This window comes from Colias croceus, chromosome 7, assembly GCF_905220415.1.
Source record: "Colias croceus chromosome 7, ilColCroc2.1".
NCBI classification, from domain to species: Eukaryota; Metazoa; Arthropoda; class Insecta; order Lepidoptera; family Pieridae; genus Colias; species Colias croceus.
In genome coordinates this window covers 8,463,414-8,480,542 of record NC_059543.1, presented here as the reverse complement: position 1 = coordinate 8,480,542, position 17,129 = coordinate 8,463,414, and the positions used below count along the sequence as shown (strand labels likewise).

Genomic DNA, 17,129 nt, shown 5'->3' with positions numbered 1-17,129 from the left:
TTGCGATGAAGCAAGGTCACTTTAGAAGGGGACTACTGACTTACCTGAACACTTCTAGATAATAATATAAGCGCAGCTGTACTTCCTAAACTCGTATATGGGTTAATAAGCCGAGAATTTTTAGAGATATTGACTGTAAAGGCAAAGTAATTAAGGTTCCCTAAAAAATTTGCAGTTTGTATGAATATTTATTTGTATTTCAGAAAATTTTGCGCGTACCTATTTGGTATAATGTAAAGTGATTACAGTTGTAATGAAACCTTTAATTATTATTATTGAGCGTAGTTTTTAAACAATGAAATAAGTCGGAAGTGAGAATTGTGGTTTTATTACTTCAGCAGTTAGGTTCATGAATTGCATCTAAATTTTCTTAAATACCTTACTTAGTAAGTATTAAAATTTTTCAATATCAACATACCTAGTTAATACCTAAAATGAAATATTAGTTAGATTACTCAGGGTACCTATGGAATGCTAATGCAAATTGAAAATTACATACATAATATAAATTGTTTACTTGTAGATTACGAAGGTGATTTGATTCTTGTCTAACTAGACTAGGTACTTAATTAAAAATAATAATCTGCACATTTATAATTAATGCAAATTACTTGCGTATATCAGTTATATATAATTATGGTTTTGCAATTAAGATTAAATGGAGTCTAGATATAATTTGATGAGCAATTAGTATTCGGTTAAACTCGATTAACTTTTGTTATACTATATTTAACTAGCTTTCCATCCGTGTCTTCGCCTGTTTTGACTAAAACCTAATAAATTATATACTAAAACCTTCATCCAGAATCACTCTATCTATTAAAAAAAAAACCGCATCAAAATCCGTTGCGTAGTTTTAAAGATTTAAGCATACAAAAGGACAGAGAAAGCCACTTTGTTTTATACTATGTAGTGACTTAGTTGCCTGCGCTCCGCGGTTTCACATAGCCTATAGCCTTCCTCGATGAATGGGCTATCAAACACCGAAATAATTTTTCAAATCGGACCAGCAGTTCCAGAGATTAGCCCGTTCAAACAAACTCATCAGCTTTATAATATTAAGCGTAGATTTGGAAACTGAAAATGACTTGAAGTATAACTAATGATATTTATAAGCTTCTTGTGTATAATACAAAATACAATAAATAAGACGTTCTACAAATTAAAATTAACATAAAAATAAAGAGTGTTGTATTTCATGGAAATGAGATCAATTTGTTCTCTCCAAACCGTAACTAATACGGAACAAATGACGAACTTTGGATAATTTATGGATAAACCGTATGGTTGACATTAATTTTCACAAATTACCTTTAAGCTTTCTGTATTTTATATAAACTTCTGTTAAAATTAAACCGTAATTTGCTTATAAAAAACGAGGCTTATTATTGTTTTATAGATCTCTAAATTAAAGTTAAAATATACTAATAATTCCAACAAACATTCAGTCAGGTTTATGTGATAGACCATTGTACCGTTAATCAAGATTCTTCGTCACCTAAATACCTATATTATATGCGAGTTGAATGTAAATCAGGAGAATGTAGGTGATCAAATGCGTATATGCTTCACCCATAGCCACGGCCCACGTTACACGTTTTCGCAGCTTATTCTTTGACCTTTAACATTGCCAAGGGGGCAGTTAGTGGTAACACTAACATAGAGCTGTTTCGAGCTGCATTCGCCAGTAGGTATACAAAGCCTCCTTGATAGTTAAAATCATAAATATTGGAGTAAACTCGATTTCCGAAGAATTTGAGAAACAGTACCTACTTATTCTATCATAGAAATTAGAAACCCTTGGTAGAATAATAATAGTGCCACTAAAAATACAAAAGAAAAATACCTCGTGCATGGAATAGGCTTTATAAAATTAGCAGCAAATTGAATATCCACTTTTCAATTTGCTAAGTATCGAAATTGTCGCCGGGCAGCGGTTTAGAAAGGCTAACGTTAGAGCCATGAATATTTGAAGAAACCGCAACAGAACATTACCTATACAAACTGCTTGCTGTTTGTACGTGCTCCCATTATATATATATTGAATGAAGTTAATATTGCCATGTAAGTACCTACGTGTTTGAATATGAGGGATTTACTTTATAAATTACAGCTTTAAGGACAATTTGAGAGAGGCTTAGAGGTAGGTACGTACATAAGCTGTCTGATGTCCCTACATCTGCTGTTTAAAAAAATATTTATGTGATAACATACGATCGACTATTTCGTTATTCTACTCAGGCTTGGAATTTAAAAAATTGAATGAAATTGTTTATTTCATTGAAAAAATGTGTATTAAATTAGAACGGTTGTTGTAATGAAATTTGCCGCATAAAATAAACAAAAAAGCAATGGAGTTTTCGATCCAATAAATTTGCGAAATATGTCTGTGTTAATATTTAAACATATTTTTATTCATAATAGAATACTCTATAGCTATATGAATAGACCTTACTGCAGTTTAGTTTGTTCAGTTACACAATACACATTTAAATGTTTTTAAAGACAGGTGTGTTTATTTAAGAAAATAAAATAGCAATCACTTAGCTAGCACACGGTTAGTGCTATACTTACAGATGAGGTCTTTGCAACAGTTTTATCCTAATATCAGTATTACGTAAATGGTTTTAAACAATTTTATTCATTTTATATACTAAGTTTATAACTAAGTATCTGAGTATTTTGGTAAATCTAACAGAGATGTAGTTTATTTTGTATCTACTTAAATATTTCTTGCTTTCATATTATTAAATAATTTATTTAATTGGGAATTTAATATAAATGTAATTTTGTTTCAATTTTTATACCTACCTAGAAGTTTTTAAAAAAAATATTTGAGCTGCGAGTGATCTATGCAACCAGTTTGAAAAAACATAGTTCCTAGTTTATTTTTACTGTAAACATTACAAAAGCTTAAGCCTGCATTTCAATTCATTCATCTTGAAAACTTACGACTTTGTTTTTTGCGATCGAATACAAATACAACTATGAACTTTTCGAAGAATAGTCTTCGATACAATGAGTTGCCACAAACTTAGCTGTCAACAAATGGTTTTAAGCAATATTGCGACTTAAGAAAAGCAGATACAGTTCAAAATATATTTGTAAACAGAAGTGTATTTTATACGACAATGGTTTGCAGACAACGGAAGCAAAGAAACCCTTTGGATAATCAATTTCATTAGTGCTCTTTGTTCCGTAAATAGCGCGGAAAGACTGTCTTATCTCATTTCGTTGTATTTTACAGATGATAGAGAACAAATCGATAATTTATTGTAGCAATAAAAACTTGTTTTCCTTTTGTCTCCAATAATGAATAATATCATACAATAAATACACTAGAAATACGTGCGTCTATGCTTCATAGTAAGTAACATAAAATTAATAATTTTATATTGTTAAAAAAACGCAATCAATAATAGTATTAATCGAATTACATGGTTCATATTATGTAGTTAATAATAATATAAAAATTAAAATAAAAAAAGTATACCTCGATCCTGCCAGGATTCGAACCTGGAATCTTCTGATCCGTAGTCAGACGCGTTATCCGTTGCGCCACAGGACCTTGCTCAAAAGCAACAAATTTACGAAACGTATTCTAAGTTTGCGTGTTCGATTTAGTGAATAGGAGTAATGTGAAATTATTATTTTAAATTAATATTCAGTGAAGCTATTATTTGTGTCAATTAAAAACGTGATTATTTATTAGTGTTTCAGCGAACGCTAATTCTAGCATTGAAAGTCGACACGCGACGAGTGACCTCCTTCGCACTAACGGACTAGTGTAACTGTAGTCTTGAGTTGCCAGGTGTACACTCTACTTCTACACTACTACTCGTATTATATAAGAATAACAAACATTCCGTAAGTTTGATGCTCATTGATTTAGAAACGACAAAGGTCAACAAATTTGTGTCAATACGATCCAAGGTATAATGACTCGTAAATCTAATTGTTAAGAGTCATTTTGAGATGAATCGTTTAATGGTGTTAGCTTCTCACGCAATGAAGGTTGTAATTGGTGAAGACTACTACTATGTTAATTAAGCTGTTCTATTGACAGCTTAACGTGATGTTTATTTTCAGATCCTAAAAATTATCGTAACATTTATTTACTTATCAATAAAAATCGTCATCATGTAATTTTGTTATCATATCTGAATTCGGATATATAGATTTATTAATAAGCTTCATAGTAATCGTAATAATATTGTGAAGTCTAGAACATAAAACTTATAAAAGGATATCTGAGTAGGTTATACGTAAAAAAAAACAAACCAAACATATTATTATAAAAACTGTGTCTCTGAAAAATAAGAGCAGCGCCTCGAGGGTTCATCTCCTCGGATTTCATTTATTACCGTGCTTAAACTTGGGAAAATGTTTACAAAGTTAAAGCTAACGTTGTCAAGCTGCTTCATAAGAAAAGGAGGTTACGGTTTTCTACTTAGCTATGTGGTTTTACTTGTTTTTATTAAACATCTTAGTTTTGAAGAAGTTACTTCAATAAGTTTCCGTATAAACTTATGTGTTTATGCATGACTAGAATTGATACAATAAAATTTACAATACAATAGGTGCATTGTACTGTTGGCTCCAGAAAATCGCTGGAAGCTTAACGTCTTATCCCTTTTTTGTTCGCGGTTCTTTCGGAAAACTGCATTTTTGCAACGATTAAAATGTTTATTACGTAGGAATTTTTACCAATATCAATCAAACCACCAAACGTTATTAAAATAGGTATTAAAACGATTTAAATTAATGCAATTACTATCAACAATTCGTTATCTTTTTATAACGGAGTTATTTCGTACTGAAGTGGAATACTTATATATTATCTAGTATTCCACTCCTGTGGCAAAATCCCTCCAAGCGTAACACCCCATCTAATAATAGTGTTAGCGTATTCTCATTTATTTCTCAGTAAAGAAAACAACAGTTCAATATCCTATGTGTTACTGGATCTGTTCAAGATAAATGAAACCCTTAATGTACTTTTTCGTCTTCATTTGTAGACTTACGATGTTATATAGGATTGGATTAAATGTTTTGTAAACAATACATTTTCTCCTTTCTTAATGCGACGGTATCTATTATTTTGCTTTCGATGATTTATTTTTAAAACATTGTATAAGTCTTTCTTTACAACGTTTTATTATACTTTTTAATATTGGATAAGTTGTTTGATGGTGAAATAGACAAATACATACCATTCTTATTTCTAAAAGTTAAAGGTTAAGGAACAGTTTCTTAACACCAAGAAGGTCCTCTAAATTAAAAATAAAGAGTAGATATCAAAGTTCATAAAAAGCTGTGCAAGCGAGCATTGGCTTGCCATTGTTGCATATTGCACCTAGTTTTTGTCTCTTTCGTTCTCTTTGATGTATGAACGAGATACTCGGAAGTATTTTCGCGACGTGTGGCTAGAGTACAGAGTAATGCGGCCACCGTGGAGCAATATCACAATTAGCTAACTTGGCTCGCTCGAGCTGCCACAGGTTGGAATTCTGATGAGATTCCGCCGCTTTGCCTTTTAAAATTAATATTGCGATGGCACTGCTTGTGAGCGGTGCAACTGGTTCTATTTATACGTTCTACGGTTTCCCGTCCGTTACGTTTATTTTGCTTGTAAAGTAGATATTTTGCGTTTGTTCAATAGTTGCGATATCACAATTTATAATATTTATTATAAGCAGTATCTATAAAGCAATCATTAACGTTCTCAAACATTGTTTCACAAGCGCCTTAGTGAAAACGCGGCGATTTGATCAATCGATAATTCAATGAAACAATTAATATTTAATACCTATTTATTTAAATTGCTGTTTTCCAAGAACATTCTCGAAAACGAACGTTAAGAATATTGAAATTATAAAATGTATAGAGGGTAGGAACAGGAAACACTTAGATAAATAATACGAGGGAGAGCGTGGCGGTAAACAGACCGGTTAGACGCAAGATGTGCAGTGTCCTCGTTTGGCGCTGTAAACATTGCTTATGCATCGTCTTTTTAAAAACAAGTCTAAATCTACATCCACTGTTTGGTCAAACATTCTAGAATGCTCTCCAAGAAATATGGCACAAACCTATATATAAAACAAAGGCTTTAAGTTTTTGTTTACGTGGCAGACAGGAAGCGTATCGAATAATATTTTTTGTCTGCGAAACCACCGACATTAACGAGCTTAAAAAAGCTTGAGCGCGTTGATGTCTTCCCTTCTTACACGGACGTTAGCTCCAAGTTACATGACGTAACTACGAGCCAGCGAAAAAGTATCAAACGCGATACATAAGCAATGAAACTCGGAAGAAAGTTGTCTACGAAAGCGGTCTCACGAGATTGGAATTTTGGTTGTGAACCGCGCCCACCTGCTAGCACCTGAACCAAAAGTGTGCCAGGCCGATCAGAACTTTCACATCGGCGTAAATGATCACAATGCTAGTACTAACCTTTTTCACGCCGCGGGGCGTTCCAAAATTTAAAATCCGGTTACACTATCAGGGGTTGGGGTTAACGCACGGGCACTGCGCTGTAACACAAGTCACTTCACTGGAGTCACGATGTCTGCCGCATGGTCGGCAGGCCGGTACGGTCGGGACGGCCGCCAGGTCAGCACTGAGGCGGAGGCTTTCTTCGAGACACGCGCGCGCGCAGGTAAGAATGAGAACGTCACCACACTGACGGGTTACCGTTGTGTGCGTCGGATTAAACCAGCGACGCAGCTCAATATATAATGTTTAGCTAATGAACTATTTAGCTTTTGTTTAATTGATTTCTGGAAAAGCTACTTTTGTCATTGGTTTACGAGAATTATAGATTTAATAAAAGCTTTAAAATTATGTTCTATTTTTTATACATTTAAGTCAGGTGATTTAACAAGTTTTCTGCGGAACTGAGTGTGCTAGTCTGTGCTTTATTAGAACTTTACCCTTAAATAATTTCAATTATGAAAACACTTCGTCTTGTACAAATTCGTAGAGTTACCAAAATACGTTTTATTTAATATTATTTTGCATTATGATAACGTACACACGACGTATAACCTACAAAAACGTTTCAAACACTGAACCACAACGCTTCTCCAATCCGCCGACATATTCTCATGTTACTGTTACACGTATTTACCACTACATAGCAAGGATGCGGCTTACCAACATAGTACAGACTCAAAATGATAAAAGGCTCGTCATAATTGAGTAGACAACGACGCGGATAATTGTTTAAGCTTCAACTTTTTCATCTTATCAAAACGATAAGAAGAAGCTAATAAAGCTTTAAAACATAACACGTTTGTTTTATTTTTAACTTTGGTATAATAAGTAACTACCTATTTACTTATATCTAAACTGTTATCTATCTAATAAAGGTATTATGTTGTTTTCATTTGATATAATCTATACTAATATTATAAAGCTGAAGAGTTTGTTTGTTTGTTTGTTTGAACGCGCTAATCTCGGGAACTACTGGTCCGATTTGAAAAATTCTTTCGGTGTTAGATAGCCCATTTATCGAGGAAGGTTATAGGCTATATATTATCATCACGCTACGACCAACAGGGGTGGAGCCACGAGAGGGTGAAACCGCGCGGAGCAGCTAGTATAATGTAAGTAGGATAAAATATTATGTACATACATAGTTACTATTAAAGATTTTCAATGATAAAATACAAATGGTTTAATATGAATACTAGTTAATCTTGATAATGCAAGCTCAGCTACAAGTTTCTCAATTAGACCTTAATAAAGCATACTTCCTATTTAGTTATAGTACCAACTTGTGAACAATTACTTAAATTGCATGGCATGCGTAGGAACATAAACGTATGTAAATAATACATAATGACACGCAAGAGTTTTATTACTAGCACTATAAAGAAAAAACACTGAAAGAAAAATATAGCACTGCATGTTTACCGTTTACTAATATCCTATATAATTTTTGTTCATAAAGCTTAGTAGCATAACTTATCAGTACAGTTATCTATAAAATTAAATCCATTCCTTATTTTTTTACTATACCATATTTATATATCTATTATACAACTAGCTTACGGCCCGCGACTTCGCCCGCTTTATCCAAAACCTAATAAATTATATTCTAAAACCTTCCTCTTGAATCACTCTACCTATTAAAAAAACCGCATCAAAATCCGTTGCGTGCATACAAAGGGACATAGGGACAGAGAAAGCGACTTTGTTTTATAGGTATACTATGCCATGCGATAAGCTAGGTACTTAGGTAGTATAGTGCTATTTCCCTTTTGACTCTAATGGTATTAGGCATTAGCAGATGTTCGGTTTATAAGGATTTCAGTTCGCTAGTTTCAACTAAATTTGTATCGTCTGTTAATAGCATTAGTGAAGTAACTGGGGTTAGCCTAATTGATCCTGCTGTATACATTTTGACCGGATTTGTAAACTAAACTCTTGTTGAAGTCATAATATTTGCTACAAAATGTAAAATGTAAATACATAAAAACTTTCAAACTCATGTAATGTTATTTAATAGTTGATTTAAGCTGTCCTTAAAATAATAGGATATGATAGGATTGACTGTTGACAATTTTTTTTTATAATTTGTTGAAACTTGAAATACAAGCTTCAGCTTTTATAACATCACAAATCTTTTACATTTTGTTCTAAATTACGATTTTTACTGTCACCAGAACCGTATTTTGTGTAATATTTATATACGGAAAATTTGTTTTCTTTCTGTATGTCTATTCTATTTGATTGCTGTTTATAGTCCATCTGTCTCACACCGCGACCGTTAGGTGACGCACTTGTTGGTCATAGCATGAAATGAATATTTTCAACCGACTTCAAAAAAGGAGGTGGTTCAATTCGACCACAACACAAGAAAACAAAAACACAGACCTTAATGGTAAATCGATTTTGATGATTTATGAAAAAGAATCAAATCGGCTTTATTAATTTTTAATTTAATTTTACAAAATTGTTTTCATTTTTATTTGTATAAAAGCATCTTGTTTAAATCCTGTATGAATCACGAATGCGTTGATATTATTTTAAAATAATTCCCAATATTATAGTAGAGCCATTTCAATAGGCAACATTTGACAGTTCAACAAAATTCAACAACCTAACCTAGTAACGACGACATAGAATAACATGATATTTCGTTTTGTTAGATCTGCACATTTGCTTAACTTTTTTCAATCACGATTACATATTTATAATAATAATGACCGACACAAGTAATTTTAAGATTTCATTTTAATGATAAACCATTCTAAACATAATAAACAATTTATGAATTGAAGAACTGACGTCGCTACAATTTTGTGTCAATAAACATTTTTTCTTTTTAAATACCAGAGATGTTCTCTAAAATCGAAATCTGACATTTATAATCGAATGCATTGATTACTTGTGGATAAAAATCATCACAAAATAAATAAATTCGATTGACAAATGTTTCAAATCCGTATCGATTAATTCACTTTAATCGATGTTTTTAAGCAGATTACCTCTCTTCGAAGATAAAATTGATGGACGTCAAATGTTGCCTATTAAATTGGCTCGACTATAATTACGCACATTTCACGTAACGTACGTATCGATAAGTTATTCAAAATTCCTGACAAATGGACGACATTCGTTCAGTAATATCAAACAATTTCACACGTGTCGAAGTTCTTAAACTGATAAATTACCGGTAAATTATTGATTACACAACCGATTTATTCTCAATCTTCGTCGAAATTACATACCTAAATCTTGTATGGAGTGATGCAGAATGCGGCACTTTCTCCGAAGGCACGATGACGTCATGCAATGGGTCACCATTTCGTATCCATTGAGGCTCCAATACCTAGAATTTGAAAACTTGAAATTTGATGAAGGAAAGGCCTCGTTGAGTAGATAAATGTTAGTTCCTATGTTAGTTAGCAAATAGGTACTCTGTTTTTTATGTTTTTTACGTTGATTGAGCGATTCATTTATACAATGAGGAGAATATTCTTGCCTACAAGGTGTTCCTGGAATATTTTAAGTATTTGCTATGATGGCAAAAAACAATGTTATCTTATAATATATAATTATTACAAGATAAATAAATAAAACAACTGATAATAAATATTAATATTCAGTGCTAAAAGCGCTTGCTTTGTTAGTAGGAAAGTAAACTAAACAAAAATATTCAATTATTTTATTAAATATGCGCAGAGGCTCTAAAGCTAAATCTACGCATACAATAACAAAATTCTAATTTACGTTTTAGTAATTGAAAGAAATAATAGTTCTTCACATACTCTCAAGTTATGAGAACATTTTAAATTTCACTTAGTAGGTATTACATTACCGACTTTCTTTTGTCCATTAACATCTTTAAATTAGCACTTTTTTAATTTCTCTGAAAACAATCGTTATAAAAATTTATAATCGACTGAAAAACATTAACTAACGAGTAATGGTATTTAAATATGTATTAAGGAATTGTAATGCAATTAATCGTATTGCCCAATGCAATTGACTTAATTAAAAGTTCCCTGAAATGGTTAAATTAATTAGAGCACTTACTACGCTTGCGATTTGCGTACAATTATATAATGAAGTATGTAGTATGTAGGATTATCTTCTTATGCAATAAAAACTTAATAGTTTTGGCTTGTTATATTAAAAAAAAAATTATATCCTTCCTACTAATAATATTATAAATGCGAAAGTTTGTGAGGATGTGTGTGTGTATGTGTTTGTTACTCTTTCACGCAAATACTACTGAACCGATTACAATGAAATTTAGCACACATAGAGGGTAACTTGGACACATAGGATAGGTTTGATCCCGGAAATCCCACGGGAACGGGAACTATGCGAGTTTTTCTTTGAAAACGCGGGCGAAACCGCGGGCGGAAATCTAGTATATTTTATACCTAACCCCTGATTTTAAATGAAGATATATTAAGAAAATTTGGCTAGTTTAGGTATTTGTTATTAATTTTCTGAATTATTTACCTAATTACATAATACATTTATCTCATAGTTAAGTGTAATTAGCTCTCTTTGTCCCCTCTCCGCCCGGATGTTATTTATTTATTTTTTCAAATTTGTATCATTTATATTGGATCCCGCCGATACGAATATACCTAATAATTAAAATCCGTTCATCCGATCTTGAGTTATAAGTGGTGTAACTGACTCAGCTTTCTACATATATAGGTAGGTTTATAGATTTAATGTTATAATAATTGTTATATCTGTAGCACGAGACCCGAAGAAATGACCAACGATATTTATTTATGTAACAGTCAAGGTCAGCCTTTTTACAGCTGACATTGAAACCTTGTTTCTATAGCGACCTTTCAAAGGGTATTAACATAATATAGATTTTTACTGTCAGCAATATTGCCCAGAAGTTAAATGAATGAAACTTTAAAGTGTCTTTAACGTGTAAGCTAACATCTACAATACAATGATCAATTCTATATTTTTTATTAACTATTCTGCTCTTATAGTTCGTAGGGTGCTTTTACAGTTCCTCCAACGGTCATCTAACAATTTTTTTTTCAACTTCGTACCTGTTCCTGAGATAATTACATTCAATTTACCAAGCTAACAAACAAACACTGCAGCTCTCTTATGTTAATACGAATATTTCTACAAAACTTAGAAATTTCACTTTCATTTCAGCATTAATTTATATTAACAGCGAGTATAAATTAGGTAAACACAGTGACAAAACATTTGCATTTCGAGATATAATATCTAATCTAATAATGTGTTTTCAATAAATTAATGAAATTAATAAAATTCCAAATAAAAATAAACCAATTTACATATTATGAACGCTTATAAACGACATCTTATGAAACTTTCTACGCATCAGGTCATAACTCATCAGCTAATTATCACTAAAACTGTGAACAGTTTTACGAAACAAATCACAATTGAATGTTAATTCCATGGGAACAAGTTGAATGGAATTATTACGCTGTTCCTTACTTTTTGTCTCATTCTTATTATTTCTTCTAGTAGTGGAAAACTTCCCCATTGTGTTGAAGTGTTATGTTATTCTTTTTCATATACATACAAATATATTAGTTTTTTGGTCTGGACAAATTTTATTTATTATTATAGTATATAATAACTAGGTACCACTAATATAAAATAACTGCCACATGTAGATGAATAATGATGAAGTTTTTCTCAGCCGACACTCATAAAAACTTTACCACGCAACTACTCTTGTGTCACATTAACTTGCTTTAAAATTAAAGTCGCGCCTCAGTATTACAGGCGCAAAACGACTCTTCAGGGAGTTTGTTGCTTTCAATATTTATACATTTTTTTGTTTTTCTTTTTTCGTAAAAGAAAAAGTGTACCAATTATGCAGGTATCAGTTGCTTGTGATAGGTAGGTAGGTACTTAAAAATAATTCAACTTCGAAATATTTAATAACGCTAGAATTTTGAATTAACTAACTATTAAAATATTTGAGTATTTCTGCTTTTCTAAGCACGACAATACGGAATTTTACTCTTGCCTGTTATTAAGTAATTTATATGCATGTTACACTTGTAGAAATAGTTGTTAAAGTAAATTCGTTGCTTCGACGCTGCAGCGAAATTGAATCTAAAACCGGGGTACTCTTACTGCCGAAGTCAAATATTCATAAATAAGGTATCTCCTCGACGATTACAACAAATGAGAAAGATTTAAAGCTCCTATTTCGTTTATGAGCAAGCCGGGCGTCCCGGGAGAGTCTTAATTACACGTTTTTAGGAGTCGAGACTAAATGACTCAGTAGATTAGGAAGTTTTTCTCAGCCGACACTCATAAAAACTTTACCATGCAACTACTCTTGTGTCACATTAACTTGCTTTAAAATTAAAGTCACGCCTCACTTTTACAGGCGCGAAACGACTCTTCAGGGAGTTTGTTGCTTTCAATATTTATACGTTTTTTTGTTTTCCTTTTTTCGCAAAAGAAAAGTGTACCTACCAATTTTGCTGGATTAAATACGTAATACGTATTAGGAATTAGGATGATGTGTATTTTGCTGGAGGTAATGATTGGAATCGTTTCGTTTATTTTGTAAAATTCTTATACCGTTTGCCTGGAGCACCCCAGATGGTTATCATTTTTTATTGTGTCTAAAATATTCAAAGAGACCCTCGATACCGAATTTAGCTTTCGATGTCTTCACGAAACAGTACATAATATAAAATTTCAATATCTAAGTTACTTTAGTTCTTACATTATGTGGTTATCATCACTTATAGTCAATGATATTTTAGAATAAGTATTATGTATAGTGTCTATTCATAGTGTACGGCAAAAAATGGATAAACATACCATGTAACAGTATAAGTATAGTTGTGTGAAATAATGAATTTGGACATAAAGTCCTTAATTAAAACTTTATAGACTTCCTCACAAATTTTAATGGACACTAACGTATTAAACTAAACACTAACGTAAATCCAAACCAAACTTTTTTCAAGCATCTGTCAGTAAATATTTGCCCATGAGAAGGGTCTTGACATATTTTCGTGTTATCCTTTATGTTATGCAGTCCACAAATAGTAATATAATAGTTCTAAATATAACTCACGGAAGCAATATTTCATCAGACCTCTAAAATGCGCGTTCGTATCTACATTTTGTTTTATGCAATGCCTTGTAATGCGTCTAGAGACATGCAGATATTCGAATTTTGAACTTGACATATTTTCACGTGAATCTTCATGTGATGGAAACCGCAGATATGGACTATATTTCAGAGGAAATGATTAGAATCATGTTTCATATCGGCTTACAAGTCTACAACACCTTGAAGTTTCCGTAGCGATCAAGACCATCTAGAAGCTAAGCCTTAGTATCAAGTAACTTTATTATTAACATAAATCTGTTGATTTTTATACTTCATGCATTAAAATTTTTTCTCATCTCCATTATTTTTTGGAACTGCGTAAAACTTTTTAATGATACGTAGGTACATTTACAGCCGCTTGATAAAAATGACGAGGGACACAAGATCATGAATTTTTGGCTTATTAAAGTTATCATCTGGTGTTATATCTAGAATCCAAAATGCATTGAAAATTACGATGTAGTTAAAAAGTACAAAACGAAAAATTAAATACCTACGCTTCCACTTAAAATAATTTCTAAAATAAAGCAAAATTACTTTATTTTTGTCCTTGTAAGGGCAAGTTAACGATACATAGGTACGCCTATAATTTATAGATAATGTACCTAGTTTTATTCGGATCCTTCAATTTATGAAAACTAATATGTACTTTATTACAATATTTGTTACTCATCCTACAATACCTACAATCTACATAAATTCTATTTACCAACTACGTAAAGATTATCCATAAATTTCGTTTTATAATAACAATTTAGAGCAATTTCCATCCGAAATTTAAATTATACTCATTCAAAGTCACAAAGAATGCCCCATGAGCGCAATACCATGAATCTCATAATGAGAACTGACTTAGAATTTATTTGAACAGGGGAAAAACCCTTGTTATAGCATCTAAGCACGTCGCATATGAAAAGGGATAATTGCGTACTCACTTGCCTTATTATTTTTTCATTTCACCCCTAACCCTGTTTCGCGTAAATTACTTTTTAAAAAGTCCCATACACGGGGTTAACTTTGTATTTATTGGATGCGGCTTACTTTTTAATTTATACAGGGCTTCATCAGTGCATACCTTAGTTATTGACTCGTGATAAGAATATCCAATTAGAGGCTTTAATTAAATGTTAGATTCGTATGGATCTTTTCATAGGAGAGTTTCATTGTACCTATATGTTGCATTTTTCTGTTGCTCATTCTGTTGTTACTTTGTTGTATTTATTTAGAGTTATAGACATAGATACAATTATTAATTAGGTATTACAAAAAATAGATCTAACGCATTAATTATTATGTCTCCCTTTGAAATAAAACTTAATTTCTATTTCATTAAAATAACCATATTAAAATATTCCAAATTCGTGGTCCTATCTCGTTAAAATATGTAACTATACAATTTAATTCTATTCATAGATTAAATAAATGGAACGTGTAAAGATTCAAGCTTGTATGAGAAACATCTTAGAATTTATGATCTCTCCAACAACTTCACACCTACCTTAACCTTTAGCAGTTGTGTTAGTTGAATAGTTTTAATGCTACGTGTAATATATCTATAGTTTAATTCACATCCCGACAATATTAAAATATGGTTACTTTAATAATATATAAATACTAACATCAAAAACAATCTGTTTTTGTGATTGTGATAAGTGTGAGATATCATAAAAAAATGAGAAGTAAATCGTCTAATTAAAATTTTGTTTTGTTTTTTCGTGTAACGGTCGCTCAAGCATCATCATTATGAACGAATTTGAACAATAATATATCGTTTAGAATATGAATTCACATAAGAATAATCTGACCGTGACCTCGATGCAAAGGCTTCCTCGTTTGCCGGTTGACCGTTCAGAAGCCTTCCATACAACCGTGGAGACTTCCGCTTGAGTGTCCATACTAATGTTATAAATGCGAAAGTAACTGTCTATTTGTTACGTTTTCACGCGTGACCTGATGTATAGGGACTTGGATACATTTTTGTATATGTATAATAATATAACTAGCTTTCCGTCAACGGCTTCGCCCGCGAAGTTTCAGATAAACACGCATAGTTCTCGTTCTCGTGGCATTTTCCTGGATAAAACCAAACCTATGTCCTTTATCAGGTCTCAAGCTATCGCAGTAGTTAAGTAAATACATGCAGTAAGTTTAACCTAGACATATATACAGACGAACAGGCGAATCACGCTCCAAGTATTATTTATCAAATATATCAATGCACAGTTTCGACTCTCCTACGATTTTATTATATAGTATAGATTAGACGTATGTCTGGATACATGTTATTTGATCCCGAATTTAGCGAAGCTTGTATGGAAACTAACGGGTCGTTTTAACTAAAAAGTAGCGGATACCAATTAGTACGAAAACGACTGAGGCAAATAATACTAAGAAAGGATTCACAGGCGCAAATATTTATGTTTCTGATCTTAACTGATCCATAGTCTTCTTTATTTGAATCAATAACTGTTTTTATTATCTCTCTGTCTAAAGGTTAGTAATTAGTTTGTTTTCACATTGTAAGATTCAAGTAGAGTGAGCAGATATTGGGAATCACATCGTAAGGACGTGGAAATCTTAGGCTAATCTTACAGAAAACACATAGCACATCAATATTATGAAACAAAAAAAGAAGTGAAATTATGAATTGTTACATAAGAAAAAGAAATAAAAAGAACTCGCATGGTACTCCAACGAGGGATATTGGGCGTTATTGTAAGATCGGTTTTCCCATCCCAATATATTGTAATATTAAAATAGTAAGCGGAATATGCAAAGACTTGTGATCATTAACTCGCATACCTAACTCTGTAATTTGTCTGGGTTTTGTAGTAGGTATTAACGGGTGCAAATTATGTGACAGTGTAATGAGGGTGGTTTCAAGCTTAAACATCGTGTTCACAGTAATAATCTCATACAAGCGCTTTATAATGTTCCACCGAAATTTCTATATCATGTTCACATGTAATAAGTATCGTTATAATAGTTATTATTGCAATTAATCAGTTGAAAGTGGCACAGAAGTTGTAATAAAAACTATACTCTATCTGACTATCTGAACTCTTATAAAAGGACTGGTAACTAGGTAAGAATAATACAACACCTTTGTATTATTTTAATTGTATCAAATATGGCATCGTAGCCGCTGAATGATTGATATGATTTGGGTGGAATTTCATAGTCAACTGAATCTTCTAAGATAGTTTTTGATTTCTTGTGTGAAAATAGAAGCAATCGCCTAGAAGACTTATATTTTTGCCAAGATCTTAGTTAAATATTGTAACCAAGAATTACGTTTATTTGTGTTCACATATTTTGTTCATTCATTTAACAAACGGTATTTATAAATTTAACATGATGGTAACGATTCAATTCATTATATAACGCCTGAATGGCTATGTTTGTTATCAACAATTTTGCTCAAAAAGTATTCAAGGCGTTAAAGATTTAAAAATCTATTGAATATTTTAATATTATAACGAACATGATCCTTAGTTTTGTGTTCACCCAT

The 17,129-nt window shown here is 31.9% G+C and overlaps 1 protein-coding gene and 1 non-coding gene across 4 annotated transcripts in view; both read right to left on the bottom strand.

Annotated features, from left to right (window-relative positions):
- Nucleotides 1–6,623, bottom strand: part of LOC123693332 (sushi, von Willebrand factor type A, EGF and pentraxin domain-containing protein 1) — a 49,309-nt gene extending 42,686 nt beyond the window's left edge. For all 3 annotated transcript variants that reach the window (XM_045638374.1, XM_045638375.1, XM_045638376.1), the window contains exon 1: nt 6,454–6,623. The gene's annotated coding sequence lies outside the window, so the exon portion shown is untranslated. The remainder of the gene's footprint in view (nt 1–6,453) is intronic.
- On the bottom strand, nt 3,496–3,568 carry Trnar-acg. Its single transcript has one exon. It is a non-coding gene; the product is annotated as a tRNA-Arg (tRNA).
- Nucleotides 6,624–17,129: the final 10,506 nt, after the last annotated feature.